The following is an 18532-nucleotide window of genomic DNA, read 5'->3' as shown; positions in this document are numbered from 1 at the left end:
AGCTTGACCAGAAGTCTCTATGACCTGTGGATCCAAGTGACCCGGGCTTCGATTAATCAGGGGGCAAGAGAGGAAATGGGTATTCAAGCACCTATTTTATGTCGGTTACTTTATTTACACTCCTTCATTTAATCCTCACACTAAATCCAAAAATTTGGCATGTTAATCCATGAGTGAGATATAGAAAGTTAGGATTTATTCACTTATTGATTCATTGGACAACTATTTATTGAACGATAACTCTGAACCAGGCATGGTTATAGATGCTGGGGATACAATGATAAGGCAGACAAGTGCTTGCCTTTACAGAGCTCACAGTTTCATGGGAATGATAGACATTGCATAAGTATTCACAAGCCTGATGAGCATTATGGGAGGGCAGCTTCAGATGCTTGAGCAGGTACAGAACATCAGGGATTACTTACTCAGCCCTCAACACATGACCAGTGGAAGTCCACAGCATGGACTAACTTTGAAGTCCACTGCAAATGTTTTGCTTGGGAAACCAAGTAGTGATCTTCTAGAAATGTTATGAATCAGCCTAGGAAGCTTAAAGGAATTTATTTCTGCTGGAGTCATATGGAAACTCCTCTAATCTAGAGGAGTCATGTATTTCTGTGTTGGCTCCAAGGAAGATATAGGTAACTTTAAGAAATCAAGTCCAACCCTGGCCAGTTTGGCACAGTGGTTAGAGTGTCACCCGCAGACTGAAGGGTCACAGGTTTGATTCTGGTCAAGGGCACGTGCCTGGGTTGCAGGCTCAATCCCCGGGTCCCAGTCAAAACATGTGTGGGAAGCAACACAATCATTGTGTCTCTCTCACATCAATGTTTCTCTCTGTGTGTCTCTCCCTTCCACTCTTTCTAAAAAAATCAATGGGAAAAAAAATACACTGAGTGGCCAGATTATTATGATCTCTGAACGCATAATAATTTGGCCACTCAGTGTACTTTATGTATAAGGGAAAGCTTGCAAATCTTGATATGTCAAGGGACCAGGAGATAGTGGCCCCCAGCCTCTGGCTAGTAAGTCCTCTGCTTCTTTCTAACTACCCACAATGCAGTTCTTATACATGAAAAACCTTATTTTAAAATCCCAACTCTATGGTCAGTCTACGCTGAGTGGCCAGATTATTATGAGTTCAGAGATCATAATAATCGGGCCACTCAGTGTATATCCTCGGGTAAGGATTAACAACAACAAAAAGAAACCAAGTCCAATCTAGACTCCAATTAGACTCAATCCTGAGTAGATCTGGGTTAGTTCTTAAACCAAACTGTTCTACTGGGGTTAGTCAATCTAGAGATCATCAGCATTGAGCCATTTCAGACAAGAGCAGAATTCCAGGTTCCCCTGTAACCCCTCATGCATGGTACAGTGGGCCGCAGGCCATGCTATTATCCCAGTTAGAGCAAGAAGTAGGAAGGCAGATTACCCTCTGGTTATCTCAGTTAACTATAGGGGAAGAGGATTTAAACCCCCACCTCCCAGGGTCAGAGCGTGACTATAGAAACATCACACACACATGCACACCGGCATATACACAAAAATAAGTGCCTTTGAGTGTTGGTATCTCTAATAGGCTTGGTGACTAATATGCGTTTGATGCAGTTATTTTGTTAAAATTCCTAGTCAGGGAATGAAGTAAAACAGAGGGTGATTTAAGCCCAAATAGAAATGAAACGAAAATTACTTTAGATCATTTGCCAAAGCACCTAAATTATTAACTGAGCTTGTTTTAAATAAGAAAATGCTATCTACCAAGCAATAAATAAAATTAGTCTTGTCACATATTTAATTATTCGTGACAAAATTTACTACATTGCTGCTGACTGAAGCAGAGACATATTCTTTCAGCTCCAGATTATTTCTTAATACCCTACAGTCAGATGGACTTCATATTTCCTCTTGGAGATGCTTTGGATCTCTTTCGCTCTGCTTTGTATCTACTGGATGCTACTTCCTTAGCCAGCCACTTGACCTCACACCCCCTGGCTGTAAGATGACGCACAATGTTTCTGATGTTACGATGCTGTATTACTCAAGCCATTACTGACAGACCACCGCCTCCATGCCTGCCATGAGGTCTGGCAGCTGCATCGGGAAGCAATGGGAATCAGAGTCACAATTATGTCTTGTCTTTTTCTTAAGGAAAGGAAAGGAATCAGACTATTAAAAATATGATGCATATTGTATTCCAGTATGCTAGCTAGTTGCCAATTATCCCCTCAAAAATTGGTCTTATGCAAGCACTGTTCAAAAAGAAATTGGTTTGGGACATGACTGACCTCAGATCATTTCATGAGATAATAGCAATAAAAGCTTCCATTTATTTAAAGCCAATAATGTGCTAAGTTATTTATTACACACAGTCATTGTTATATTCAGTTTTCACAACAAGTAGTAAAATAGAAGCAATAATTCCAGTGTTTCAAGTAAAGAAACTTAACCTCTATGAGCCTAAACAGCTAGACTAAGATCATATAGTTTGAAGTCACAAACCCATCTAACTCCTATAGCTCCTATAGTTGGAGCTATTTCCATTTCATCATTCTCTCTTCCTGTGAGCAAGGTTCCTAGGAAGAGAGAGAGAGCGAGAACGAGAGCGAGAGCAAGAGAGAGAGAGAGAGAGAGAGAGAGAGAGAGAGAGAGAGAGGGAGAGAAACAGTGGTTGAGCATCGACTCATGAACTAGGAGATCACGGTTTGATACCCAATCAGGGCACATGCTTGCACTGTGGGCTCAATCCCCAGTGTGGGGCATGCAGGAGGCAGCTTATCAATTATTCTTTCTCATAATTGATATTTCTATCTCTCCTTCTCACTTCCTTTCTGAAACCAATAAAAACATATATATATATATATATATATATATATATATATATAGAGAGAGAGAGAGAGAGAGAGAGAGAGAGAGAGGAGCACAAGCATGGGGGGGGGAGGAAAAATGTAAAGTTCTCTAACTTTATCAGGTTATTAGAAAGTTATAAAATGTTTGCTTTGTAATACATATGCTCCCTTATCTTCACCTAGCAGAATACTAAGCACAAATGAGGTGTTTATCTAATAAAATAAACTTTAAAAAACTCTGTTCTCAAAATATTCATTTGAAATATATTTTTGAATGTGTATTATGTGCAAACATTTTATCAAGTACTGGAATACTGGGGAGAACAAAAAAAGAAAAGGTCCCTGCCTTTGAGGGCTTATATTCTGGTAGAGAATATGCAACGGACAATGTAATTCCAGGTGGTGCTGAGGGATATAAAGGAAATAGGACAAAGTTATGTGATCGGATGCTCTACAGTGACTATGAGGGTCAGGATCACTAATTTAGGCAGGGAAGTCAGGAAGTACTCACTAGGGAGATGGCCTTTGGTTGGAGAGATAAATGCCAACAAGGAAGCGTCAAGATCCGTGAGGAGGGCGTGCCAAGCAAAGGGGTCATCATGTTGCGTGGGCAGTCAAGAAAGGGAGGAATCAAAGATGCTTCTTAGAGTTTAATTTTGACATTTACTGAGACTGTAAGACTTGGAAAAAATAAATCATGTGAGGGGAAATCAAGAGTTATATTTAATTTCCAAAAGGAATTCCTATGATGCTTATTTTTAACAGGTAGACTCAAAACAAAATATCTTAATTCTGGTGATTTTTATATAAAGATTTTATACACTTAGTGAAAATATCAAATATTTTCATTTTGAAACAAAAAAACAAGAAATTTTTATAATTTCCCTTTTAAAATTCCTTCTATTTTACTAATTTTAAAAATGGGTAAAAGATTTACATGTCAGTCACAAAACCCTAAAAATCCTAGAAGAAAACATAGGCAGTAAAAATCTCAGACATCTTACGTAGCAGATTTTTCGCCTCTATATTTTGAAACAAGGGAAAAAATAAACAAATGGGACTACATCAAAATAAAAAGCTTCTGCACAGCAAAAGAAACCAACCTCAAAATGTAAAGGGAACATACTGTATGGGAGAACATATTCGCCAATGATACATCTGATAAGGGGTTATTTCTAAAATATATAAAGAACTCATACAACCCAACAAAAGGAAGACAAATAATCCAATTAAAAATGGGCAAAGGACCTGAATAGACACTTCTCCAAAGAGCACTTAAGGATGGCCAAGAGACATATGAAAAAATGCTCAACTTGACTAGTCACCAGAGAAATGCAAATTAAAACTGCAATGAGGTAGCACCTCACACCTGCCAGAATGGCTGCCATCAATAAATCAACAAACAACAAGTGCTGGTGCGGATGTAGGGAAAAGGGAACCCTAGTGCACTGTGGGTGGGAATGCAGACTGGTGCAGCCACAATAGAAAACAGTATGGAGTTTCCTCAAATAAGTAAAAATGGAACTGTCATTTGACCCAGTGATTCTACTTCGGGGGATATATCCCAAGAATCCCAAAACATCAATCAGAAAAAATATATGCACCCCTATGCTAATAGCAGCATTATTTACAATAGCCAAGATCTGGAAACATCCCAAGTGCCCATTAGTAGATGAGTGGATAAAAAAGTTATGGTACATTTACACAATGGAATACTATGCAGCAGTAAAATAGAGAAGGCCCTCTACCTTTTGGACAGCATGGATGAACCTGAAGATTGTTATGCAAAGCGAAATAAGCCAATCAGAGAAAGACAGGTATCAATCACATAATCTCACTTATATGTGGAATCTAATAAATAAAATAATCTGGTCAACAAAATAGGTCCAGAGACATGGAAGCATGGAACAGACTGACAGATCTCAGAGGGAAGGGGAACAGGTGGAGGTGGGGGGATTAACCAAATAATGTATATGCATATATGCATAACCCATGGACACAGACAATAGTTCAGTGATGGCCTAGGGTGGGGCTGGAGTGGGTTGGAGGAGGGCAATGGGGGAAAGAAGGAGGAACATCTGTAATACTCTAAACAATAAAGATAATTTTAAGAAAAATAAAATAAGTAAAGGAAAACAAATCTTTGGAGATTTGGTAGAGATCTTTTTTTCTACCTTTTCAAACTCTCTAGGTTATTTTTTTTAACTACTCATTCATATTCTTGAACATATTTTTAAAAGAAAATTTATGTTCAATCAATACTCAGGTTTCTGTTGGATTTACTTAAAAAGATACATAAAACTTCATAACAAAACTCTTTTTTTCCCCCCATGGACCTATGATCCTTGGATTTGGGGGAGATTATAAATTAAAATTTTTCCTTTAAAAATGCAATGATTTATAAACTCAGTTCTGGAAGAAACAATATAGTTACATTATTACAATCCAATAATTGCTACAAAGGTGGCTAGAAGAATCAGCTATTCTTTGTGGAAAAAGGAGTCAACTCTCTTAACCCACCCTTGGAAGAAAAAGAGTTTCTTTAGTAGGCAAGTTTTAGGGTTGTGGGAAGGGCATTTTGGGCGAACACAGGCCCAAAAGCTCGGGCATTTTTGAGCACATAATCTGCCACGTGACTGGACAATTTAACATTCTCCAGGGATATGTACCTTAAGAAAAAAAAAATTCATTTGGCATCTGAACCACCTGATGCTTTGTTGAGTTTTATCAAAGTACCTTTGCCTTCCTAGTTTTAGGGCTGCTTCAGAACATTAGAAATAGAGCAGAGTTTTAAAGGTGCATTGACTTTTAAAGTCATTATTTATTGTCTTAAAACTATTGCAAAGAAATTATTTGACAATTATGAACTTAATTGTCTATATATTTGGTGTGATATTCATTTGTTTGTCAGAGTTTTGAAATTTGTATACACAGAGTAACTGGCTGAAGGTTTTATTGTTTAACTAGAGGCCCAATGCATGAAAATTCATGCACTCAGGGCAGTGAGGGCGGGGGGAATGTACCTCAGCCAGCCCTGTGCCCTCTCACAGTCCAGGACCCCTCAGGGATGTCCACCTGCTGGCTTAGACCCGCTCCCTGGGGAATAGAGCCTAAGCTGCCAGTCAGATATCCCTCTGGCAGCCTGGGAGCCCTCAAGGGATGTCCAACTGATGAGGATTGGGCCTAAGCTGTCAGTTGGACATCCTTAGTGCTGCGGAGGAGGCAGAAGAGGCTCCCACCACCGCCACTGTGCTGGCAGCCATCAGCCCGGCTTGTGGCTGAGCAGAGGAGCTCCCACAGGAGGAGCGTACTGACCACCAGGGGCAGCTCCTATGTTGAGCGTCTCCCCCCTGGTGGTCAGTGTGCATCATAGTGACCAGTCGTTCTCGGTCATTGAGCTGTTAGGGTCAATTGCATATTACCCTTTTATTATAGAGAGTTAGATATTTTAGTATTATGCAGTACTATCTTCCCTAAATATATCATCTTAATACAAATGCCTTGTCATTGTAATTTTTCATGTACTTGGAGATTCTTATAAGTAAAAAGCCCATTCAGATACAAACTTAATTTGATCATAAAGTATATCTTAACTAGTTTTTTAACCTAGTGATTTAATGTCCATAAGTTTCTAGGAATACTAATTTCTTCTAAAGATAATTGTAAAATCTAAATAATTTAAAATGTGAAGCCTCTGGTTAATTTCTGATGACTAGTAATTATAATAATTAAAAAAATATATTTTTCATGACAGTGGTCTACATAAATTCTAATTAACCTTCTATACTTATATTTAACTAGAGGCCCGGTGCACAAAATTCGTGCACGGGGTGGGGGGGAGTGTCCCTCAGCCCAGCCTGCACCCTCTCCAATCTGGGACCCCTTGAGGGATGTTCAACTGCCCGTTTAGACCCAATCCCAGTGGGATCGGGTCTAAACGGGTAACTGGGATCGGGTCTAAACGGGTAGTCAGACATCCCTCTCACAATCCAGGACTGCTGGCTCCCAACTGCTCGCCTGCCTGCCTTCCTGATTGCCCCTAACCGCTTCTGCCTGCCAGCCTGATCACCCCCTAACCACTCCCATGCCAGCCTGATTGATGTCTAACTGCTCCCCTGCCAGCCTGTTTGCCCCCAACTTCCCTCCTCTGCCAGCCTGGTCACCCCTAACTGCCCTCCCCTGCAGGGTTGATTGCCTCCAACTGCCCTCCCTTACAGACCTGGTCCCTCTCAACTGCCCTCCCTTGCAGGCCTGGTGCCTCCCAACTGCCCTCCCCTGATTGCCTGATGGCCCACAACTGCCCTCTCTTGCAGGCTTGGTCCCTCCCAACTGCCCTCCCCTGCTGGCCATCTTGTGGTGGCCCTCTTGTGTCCACATGGAGGCAGGATCTTTAACCACTGGGGGCAGCCGTCTTGTGTGTTGGAGTGATGGTCAATCTGCATATTACTCTTTTATTATTTAGGATAGAGGCCTGGTGCATGGGTGGGGGCCAGCTGGTTTGCCCTGAAGTGTGTCCCGGATCAGGGTGGGGGTTCCCTTGGGGTGTGGGGTGGCCTGGGCGAGGGGCCTGTTGTGGTTTGCAGGCCAGCCACGCCACCTGGCGACCCAAGTGGAGGCCCTGGTATCTGGAATTTATTTACCTTCTACAATTGAAACTTTGTAGCCTGGAGCGGAGCCAAGCCTCCTGCTCGCTCTGTGGCTGCCACCCTTTCTGTTGGGATTTGTTTACCTTCTATAATTGAAACTTTGTAGCCTGGAGTGGAGGCCTAGGCCAGCCAGGGCTGCAGAAGCTTGGCTTCCTCTATTGCTGGGGAAACCCAAGCCTCTCTCCTGCTCTCTGTGGCCACAGCCATCTTGGTTGGGGTTAATTTGTATACTCGCTCTGATTGGCTGGTGGGCGTGGCTGGTGGGTGTAGCAGAGTGATGGTTAATTTGCATATTACTCTTTTATTAGGTAGGATTGCTAGCCATTGTTTATAGAGTTGGATGATTTCTTCATGTTATCCTAATTGTGAAAGTAGTAGAGTATGCAAATTACTAGAAACATCTTCTACAAATAAATATGTATATGAAAGTATATGAAACATCAAGTGAGTAAATATATTCTTTTATGTCATTAATCTGTCTAATCCTACTAGTAAAATGCAAGCTGACATGGCTGACCCCACATTTCAAACCTCCAAAGAATCATTTACATTGTCAATAATGTAGCCAAGACAACTAATGCATTTTCTCTGCATTTCCTTTTAAAAGCCTGCAGGCTTTTAGTTATCCTTGCAAAGACCCCAGATTATAGCCCACCTATAATACTATTTATAATAATATCATTAGAATCCCAAAGCAAAACCTGGGGTGGTTGAACTGCTTGGTATGCAATGCAATAGTAGATGAGTTTTCCAGACTACAGTTCTGAGGAAGAAAACCTGTTCGGAAAAGAAAAGAGGGAAGGATTTCAGGGATTGTTTGTTTTCTTTTTTAACTTGGCTTTTCTACACTCCTTTTTCTAAGATGCCATTTGTACATACAAATCACTTGAGTTTATTTTTAAAACCCACACAGAGAGATATTGTTTTGTTGTGGTTAAATCCTAGTCAGTAGAAGCTCAAAGCTTCCCATTGTGAGAGGAAATGAAGGCTGGCTGGTCTTTAAGGGGCCTCTGTGTACACGTGGCTTCTTTCATCTCAGGCTTGTAATTGTTGTGATTCAGCCCGGAGCTTATTTCCAAAGGTAACCTACTGAGAAAATCCTCCAGTATCTAACCCAAGGTACATTAAAGAAGGTTGGTGCCATAAATGAAGCACAGTATGCATTTATATTAAGGAGCAAAAAGGCAAAATCACTTTCCTTCATCATCTGAAGCTCCTTCAGTTGTACCAATATGCTGTATTGCTGGCATCATCCTATGACTAAAAGATCCAAGGCACTTTGATAAAATGCAACCAAACATCAAGACTGATCAATGATGCGGGTTAATATCCAAAATATATAAAGAGCACATACAACTCAACTCCAAACAAACAATACAATTTAAAAATGGACAGAGGACCTGAACAGACATTTCTCCCAAGAACACCTACAAATCGCCAATAGATATATGAAAAGATGCTCAACTTCACTAGCTATTAGGGAAATACAAATCAAAGCTATAATGAGATACCACCTCACACCTGTTAGAATGCCTATCATCAACAAGACAAATAATAAGTGTTGGAGAGGTTGTGGAGAAAAAGAAACCTTCATTCAAGTGGGAATGTAAACTCATACAGCCACTATGTAAGTTTGTAAAAAAATTAAGAATAGAGTTACCATATGCCCCAGCAATCCCTCTTCAGGGTATCTACCCCCAAAATTGAAAACATTTATTTGCAAATATATATGTGCTCCTATGTTCATTGCAACATTATTCATGGTGGCCAAGACATGGAAACAACCAAAGTGTCTTTTTGTTATCAGTAGAAATAGAGTTCTTGGGGTGCTGTAAGAAAAAGAATTTCCTGAGGCACCCACAGGAGGATGGGGTTTCGTGGAAAGGGGTTTAATTTTAATGATGTAAAATTAAAGGGATTCCACTCCAAGGTCCCATCTCTGTCCATCTTGCCATGGAAAGAGTCCAATCGTCTCTTTAGCAGGGCCAGAATGAAGGCCACTGCCCATAATTTCTGCTCCATATTAAAGTACAACCCCATCTGGCTAGCTGAGCTTGTGTTCCCAGCGGCAGTCCATTGTGTATAGGGTCCACATGGCCATGGGCAATACAACTGGTTAAGCCACATGGCTATGGAGAGAGATCAAGTGAGTGCTTGGGCGAGTATGAGTTATGGAGCAAGAGAGAACCATAGTGAGCAAGTAAGCAAAAGTGAGGAAACTCTTTGGCTAGAAATTTTAACTTTCCAAGATTTCATGCACTCCTGATAGAGTCCACTCCCTAGCCAATCCACTGTTCCCCAGGCTATACTGACAGGCAAGCACCTTCCCTACATCAACCAACTTCACTGCACATGTGCTCATCTCCCCTTCTGTTCAATCCCTTCCCCCGGTGATCTGTAGGGAATGGATTGGTGGTTCCCTGGGGAAAGTGATGCTGCCTAGATAACCATGCTTATAATGTTAGGCCTCCCCTTTGCTCTCTTTCTTTATTATTATTAACTAGGTAATTATGATGATAAACTTTGATAGAGGATTAGATAAAGAAGATGTGGTACAGCCTAGACTGCATGGCTCAGTGGTTGAACATTGACATATAAACCAGGAGGTCATGGTTCAATTCCCAGTCAGGGCATATGCCCGGGTTGCTGGCTCAATGCCCAGTGTGGGGCATACAGGAGGCAGCCAATCAATGATTCTCTCTCATCATTGATGTTTCTAGCTTTCTCTCCCTCTCCCTTCCTCTCTGAAATGAGTAAAAATATATATTTTTAAAAAATATGTGGTACATATATACAATGGAATACTCCTCAGCCATAGAAAAGATGAAATACTGACATTGGATGGACAACATGGATGGACCTTGGGAATATCATGCTAAGCGAAATGTCAGATAAAAAAAAGTCATATGATTTCATTCATATGTGGGATATAAAACTGAAAACAACAAATGAGAAAAACAAACAAAAACTCAAACACAGAGACAATAGTATGGTCGTTACCAGAGGGAAGGGTGGTGGTGGGATTAGTAAAGGGTAAAGGGGGTCAAATATATGGTGACAAAAGGTGATTTGACTTTGGGTGGTAGGCACACAAATGCAATATGAAAATCATGTATCATAGAAATGTACACTCAAAACATATATAATCCTTATCAACCAATGTCACCCCAATAAATTTAATAATAATAAATAATAATAATAATAATAAAAGACAGATCAGATCCCAAGGCTTTCTAATATATTTTTTCCTTTTAAAGTATATACACCTGAAAAAAAAGTACATATACCTGGAGAATGTTAAATTGTCCAGTCATGGGACAGATTATGTCCTTTCAATATTTCCAATTTGTGTGCCTGTGTTGGTCCAGAATGCCCTTCCTGAGGCCCTAACACTTGCCTGCCAAGGAAATGCTTTTTCTTCTAAGGCTAGACTGAGTCTCCTTAAATTTAATTCTCTTCTGCCAAAGGGCAGAACAGCAATTTTCAACCTTCTTCATCTCATGGAACCCATAAACTAATTACTACAATTCTGTGCCACACCAAAAAAAAAAAGTATTTTTTTATTATATGACAAAAAATAGTTATAATTTTGATCCATTCACACCAGATGGCAATTGTGTTGGCTCTTGTCATTTTTTTTAATTTAACAATCTTAGGGAAAATAGGCCAGTGCCCCTGACTAAATAGTCAGGTAATGCATGTTTTAAAAATTCTTGTGACACACTGGCGTTCTGCCGCAAAGGGTGACAATAGCTGACGTAGAGGATTGTCTTCCTTTGTACTACTTTTGCAGCAAATGTTACAGGACTGTGTTACTGTTCAGCAAGCTGGCCTTCAGATTGGATTGGACTGTGAGTTCCGTGAGGACAGAGACATTCTTGTCATGTCTACATCCTTTGTGCACAGCATGTGGGAGACCTGAATTGGTATCTGATGAATTAAGGAGTCATGGTCTGACCATGCTTCCAAAGTTAAGTTCAGAAAACTGTATCACTGTAATGCTGGTTTTAATGTCTTCTGATGATACATTTTCTGCACTTAACACGCTGAAGTGAGTACAAACTTGTCCTACATGCAGATGTTTCTCAGAAAGAGAAAACTAATAACTAAAGAAAGTGAAGTGGGAAGGGAGGCATGGATAATATTATCAAAAAAAGACAGTAATGTGAAAAATTTTTCAGAGCTAACTATTAGCTCTTACACTCTCACTTTAGGGTATTTTGCAAGCGTAACAGTTTTCCCTGCCCACCTTTGTCTCTTCATTCACTGAATCTTCAAATTGCCTAGAAAAATGATTAAAGTAATTGAGTTGCTTGGAAGAGACTCTTTACCTTTCTTTGTAGAAATATTTTTTAAAAATCTAGATGGGACATTGCTGCCATTACCCGATGGTCCCTCTATGCTTATAATTACATGTACTAAAATGTATTTAACCACTGGAAATAAAAATGTAATATAGAAATCAACTAATAAATCAGAAAGCATTTTAAACACTCTTACTTTATGAATAAATTAAGATGTAGATACCATAGAATTGTTTGCCAAGTGACAGAAGTTGTAGTGTCCATAGTTCATCAAAATATTCTGATACTTTCAAATCATTTATAAAAGTTTGGGAATTACTGGTGTACTCTTTTGTTTGATGCTATTGTTATTAGTTAAAAGATGCCCCTATCTGAGCTACAATTGGACATAAGAAGCCTGATTTCTCCCCATTAAATTGATAATATTAGGTTTGCACTGATGCTTTGCTGCTGCCAACAAGAGGCTGGGCACCTTGGTCTAGATCTAGATGCACTTCAACCCCACCAGCATCACTGTTATCACAATCACCTGCCCTGCCATGTGCCTTACCACCCCGAATGCTGGGCCACACCAGAGCAGAAGAGGGCACTGCAGATTCTCTCATTCTTCATCTCAGCCCCCTCTGCAGCTACTGAGGGGCACCCTCACCTACCACTCCCAGGCCCCATTGTGCATCTCATTAGGTAACATATGAGCTCAGTGCTTTAAATCATTTATCCTCTAGCATAAAAGCTCTGTATTTCAATATTCTAATGGCCAGTATTTGTAGTGGTGCTTACTAGTTGAATATTAGCCTGCCTGGAATGTTCCAGTCTTTATAGATCACTAGACTAGAAAATTAGAGTCTAATTCTTTTAAATTAAACAGTCATCTAGAGCCTACATCATAATTCCCAGAAACCTGGCTTTGACACTTGTGAACATGAAGTAAGAAGGTGAAGGTGAAATAGACAAGGATTCATGCTATCCAATTATCATGAATCAAATAAAAATGATAATTTAGTATAAATCAAGCACTGAGTATATTTTATTTCATTTAATCCTTGTATCAACTCTGTTTGAAGTATTATCATCATCCTATTATAGGTGGAAAGCTGAAGCACAGATAAGTTAACCAAATTATCCAATGACCAATATTCTGAAAATAGAAAAGACAGAATTCAAGTCCTCATGACGTGCCTCAGAGTCTGTACTGGTAACCACCATGCTATCAACTTCTTATTAAGTAAATGATTAAAGTATTTTCTCTAAATGACCAGTCTCCTGTAATAAAATGAATAGAACTTTGGTTTAAATTTTGGTTTCATCACTTACTAGTTGAACCTTTAGCAAAATTATTTTATCACTGTAAACTTCAACTTGCTCATCTCTAAACTGGAAAAAGTAAAACCTTCATTGGAACAGTTGTTATAAGAATTCAATAATAAAAATAAAATAACTACTCCTGTACCTAGAACATAGTAAGTCTTTGATGAATATCAACTGTAAACTCAAAGATGCCTCTCATTAGCACTCTGAGGATAATGACCATATCTTGTTGATTGTCATAATTATAATGATAATCATATTTGCTAACTGCTACATATGTAACCCTCATAACAGGACAGACATGTTTTCAGTCTTTTACTTACATTAATTCATTCAATCCTCTCAACTACCTTCAATATACCTGAGATTGGTATTATTAGTACCCCCACTTTATAGGTAAGGAAAGGGAAGTAAGGAAATCAGGTAAATTGCTTGAGGTCACCCAAAGACCAAATGGTCGGACCTGAGTTTTCACCCAGGCAGCCTGGCTCCAGTGCATGCTCCACCACTCTGTTCATTCTTAGAATTTACTAGGGTTTCAATAAATATTTGTAGAAGAATGTATAATTCCTGAAATTCCACAGTTATTATTTCTTTTGTTAACTTTAAGCCTCTGATCTCAAAGAAATGTGAAACCTGAGGGTGGACTACTATAATCTTTTCACTTGAACTTTCATGAATTTGTTTATTGGTCCTATAAGGATAACATAGTTTGACAGGGAAAAGAAAATTACAAACAACAAAAATAACTGTGGGAAAGACCCAGTTAAGAAGCAATACTAAACATGAGACTCCAAATTTGGGTTCCAATCTCATCAGCCTTCTGAGAATCTAATATTTATGCAGGAAAATCTGTTTAATTAAAAAAAATAAAAGAACCACACACTTTTTTATAGATAGGAATGAAAGACAAAAATAGTATTTCTATTTTCAGCAAGTGAAAAAAATAAATAAAACAAATCAGAAAATAATTCAATTAGGATTCATCTTTTGGTATAGATTGTCTCAAGGATGTATCAAATATAATAAATAATTTAAAAACCTTATTAGAATCCTGGAAAAAGAAAATACTCTTTGATTAAAAATATTTTTGAATTTTTCATTTCATGTGTCCTTCAATTTACAATCAGCATTTAATTTGTTCATATATCATTGTACAAGTAGGACGTCTGAAAACTGTTAGACACAAATATCAATAAATTTGTTCTTCTGAGAAATAAAAATAAAACATTGTTTAGTACTATTGTTTTGAGGTTTTATACAAAAACCGGCAGTTGGACATCCCCTGAGGGGTCCCGGAATGGAGAGGGTCCAGGCTGGGCTGAGGTGACCCCCCTACCCCATGCAAGAATTTTGTGCACTGGGCCTCTAGTTGTATATAATGTGCTATGTTTAAATTTTACTCTATAATTTTTAAAAGAGCTGTTGGCAAGGCTAAAAAGCAAGAGATAATAAATACTTCTATAATATTGACCTATATTTAAATGAGGAAAATAGTTAAATAAATCCAATAATCCTAGCTTCAATTTATTTAGATGCAATCAAACTATAGTCCAGATGAAGGCTGTTTTTAAAGATAAGTCATCCAATAATTTCTTTAAAAGTAGTTTCAGAAATTCCACATTACAGAAGAGGCACAAACTCCTCCCTTTGGGTTCTGAATTAGTCAAGCAGAACACCTTGTGATTTGAAAGGCAATTTTCCTATTTGTATATTCTGGATGTTCCCTTTGACCTTTTTGAATTTCTTTTTATTGCTCTTTTCCCTTTGAGCTATGTACATTATTACAATGATGCATGTTTTTGTCCCAGTAAACGAGGATTTCTTGATGTTTTTCTTGTATTTTCCTGGTTTTACTACTCAACACAATGCTGTTTGGCAATGAGCACCATCTGAGCATGAGAAACTATTTTTAAAAGCTTGCTATTTTGTTAAAGACTATAGGGAAAAAAAACATTAAAATTTGACTTCTAAAAATAAAAAGCCTATCTGAGCCCTCCAAAAACAAGCAAACTGCAAGCCGGTATAGTTTCATTGTCAGTGCAAGATGGGCAGATCCGGATCCTTCATGTCCATCAAAGAAGAGTGCTCCCAATGCACAAAGTTCCTTCTTTGAGGCACATGCTCATTCTTGAACTTGTGTTAGTGGGATGGACTTTGCTCATTGGTTTAGACTTAGGTTATAACTCCATTCTTACAACTGGGCAATGGGGTCCATCAAACCACATGGTCAGAGAGTAGGATCCCTAAACCAAAATCAAGGTGACTGCCAGATGAGGAGTAAGGGCCCCAGAATTACCAACAATCAATCAATCAATTGCTGTCATTGGGCATTCATACTATTTACAAAACCAGTCAAGTTTTTCTCCCATGATTAGATGGTCAGTTCCTGAAGACAGGATGCCTGTCACAGTCCTAGCATGCAAAAGGCATTCAAACAGTGCATTTACAAACTTTGTTCCTCTTTGCTTTCTTCTTTTTTAAAAAAAGAAATATATTTTTAAATTGATTTCAGAGAGGAAGAGAGAGGGAGAGAGAGATAGAAACATCAATAATGAGAGAGAATCATTGATCAGCTGCCTCCTGCACACCCCACACTGGGGATCGAGCCCAAAACCTGGGCATGTCCTAACCGGGAATCGAACCATGACATTCTGGTTCATAGGTCAGTGCTCAACCACTGAGCCACACAGGTCGGGCTGATTTTTTCTTAACACGGCAGCCAAAGTAATCTTGTAAGGATGTGAGTTATTCCATGTGAATCTCAGTGTCTTTCCAGTTTGTGCCAAATAAAAAAGTTAGTTATTGCAAATGACCCAAAGGGCCCTTCACAGTCTGGTCTCCCCATCACCTCTCTGTCCTCATCTCCTACCATCTCTTTATCCTGCGCTCAGCTCCAGCCAGGCTGGCCTTCTCACTGCTCCTCCAAAGTGCCAGGCCTGCTGCTGATGTCCCTCTAGACTGTAAGTGCTGTGAGGTCAGGGGTATTGGATGGTTTTCTTCATGACTCTAACCCTAGCACCAGAATTACATCCAGTATAAATGGATGCTCAGTAAACATTTATCGAATAAATGGATGATGTTTCACTTCTTTTATTAACTTTCCAGGCCTTCATGTAAGACATGTTTCCTGGTGTTCCATGTTCTGGGAAAGTGAGGCACTCTTATTCTGTATTTTGATTGCACTTTTGCCATCACCGTGGGCTCCATAACGTAAGTGCCATTAACCTCACTCTTATGCTTAGCATAGAGAATATGCTCAGTAAATAAGTAAACAAAGTTAAGCAAATGATCAATGTCTTGAGTATAACACATAACAGTGTAATTCAGAAAGATTTCAGAAAATTTTACATTGTACTAATGTGTCAGATATTTCAGAGAAAAATATAGGTAATTTGGTTATGTCATTTTGTTGTTGTTGTTGTTGCTATTATATCATTCCACTCACAAGAAGTTGGGTGTTCATCCTGAAGAGCCTATTGCAAATCAAAGACTCAAACTTTCTTCAGCGATTCACGTTTTCTATCTTTCTTTCAATAATACCCTCACCCCAACACACACACACACACACACACACACACACACACACACACATACACACACACACACACAGAATCTGAGATAGTTTATCATCTAGCACAGCATATTACAGCAACATATTCATTTACATGAACAAACTAGCAGAAATGATAAGACTTCTAAATATCTGTTGCTTTTGCAGAGTGTTCTGCAGAGTGGAATAAGGCTCAAAAGCCTGATCTAATACAGGGCAGAAGGGAGGGAGGAAGGAAAGGCGCAGGGTGATGCAGCTACACAGACCCCCAGGGCCTCACTTGGCCCAGTATCTCAGGCTGGCCTCCAGCATGACTCAATTTGAAGCCCCCTCAGAAGACTTGGCTTGCATTACTTCCTGCCCCAGTCAGACTTGGCTCAACAACTGGAACAGGCCAAAGCCTGCTAAAGAACCCATTAGTAGATTCAACAGTCAGGAACTGGGGGAAGGGAAAGAGGAAATAAGGCAAGAGCTGAAGCCTGCTAAAACAACATTAATTCTCCATATGTGTCATCCTTTATCAACAGAACTCACAATGAAGACTTGTGAAAGATTTGAAATTCTAAAATGGATTTTCTGTGCTGGACATTCTTTCATACCCAACATAAGACTTCGAATTGTATTAAATTTCTAATAATATGAACCTGAAGATGTTAGACCATCAAAACTTCCCCAAAAAGGAGATCTGATATAGTCTGACACTATTAGTCTAATCCAGTGGTCGGCAAACTCATTAGTCAACAGAGCCAAATATCAACAGTACGATTGAAATTTCTTTTGAGAGCCAAATTTTTTTAAACTTAAACTTCTTCTAATGCCACTTCTTCAAAATAGACTCACCCAGGCTGTGGTATTTTGTGGAAGAGCCACACTCAAAGGGCCAAAGAGCCGCATGTGGCTCGCAAGCCGTAGTTTGCCGACCGCGGGTCTAGTCCATAAAGACGATATGAGTGGTTTGAAGATATTGTTTTCTGTTTGTATAGTTGACTAACTTGTAAAGGAGAAATATATTTATAAATTAGGACAAAAGCCAGATACATATGGCATCACACTGAGAAACTCAAGTAGGTAGTTCAGAATATCGGCCTCCAAAACTGTTTTAAAGAGTGTCTAGGTAAATGCTGATTTTTAAAAATGGCAGCACTACATACCTAGTGAAACTTCATTTTCTTGGATAGTAATAATAACAATACAATGGATACTGAGTACTCACTATAGGCCAAGGAAGACATTTGAAAATGTTATAGATAACTCATTTGATCCTCATAACAGATAACTCACACAGCCCGGCTCCTGAGATATCAGCTATCTCACTGTACTTCCCAGGGGATTACAGCCATTTTGAAACATCTGTTTCTCTCTTAAATTCCCATTCTCTGATGTCTTGTTATTCTTAGTCATTCTTGGCCTTGGCTCTTAATCATATTTTGGACTGTGACATTTGTTCTAGTAGACTCTTGGATCCTCTAGCATACAAGGAAAGTGACTTTGCTTTATACTTCCAATATGGCTTATCTCTCAGAACAGGTTTAGGATTTGCTTTTCTGGTACAAACTGAGGATTGGCACTGATTTTTGTTTCATGCTGTTCTGCAGCTGGGATAAAACAGTCTTGAGGCCAAGAATCAATTTGAATATTGACAATTCCATAAACAAGTGCACCATATGCTAGAGTATATAATGCCTTAAATACACATTTTCTTCCATGGGCTGTGACCAAGATTGACTATCTTTAGACACATTCCAAGTGAAGACTTCTCAAAATGATTAAATGCATCCTCAGGCTCTTCTCAAATCTTCTTAAGAAGTTATAATTTTGCATCAGGTATTTGCAACACACAACCTGGCAAATATTATCCTTTGGTTACTTAAA

Source organism: Cnephaeus nilssonii (assembly GCF_951640355.1).
Source record: "Cnephaeus nilssonii genome assembly, chromosome: 6".
In the NCBI taxonomy this organism is placed as follows: domain Eukaryota; kingdom Metazoa; phylum Chordata; class Mammalia; order Chiroptera; family Vespertilionidae; genus Cnephaeus; species Cnephaeus nilssonii.
Note: the sequence above shows the minus strand (reverse complement) of the source record.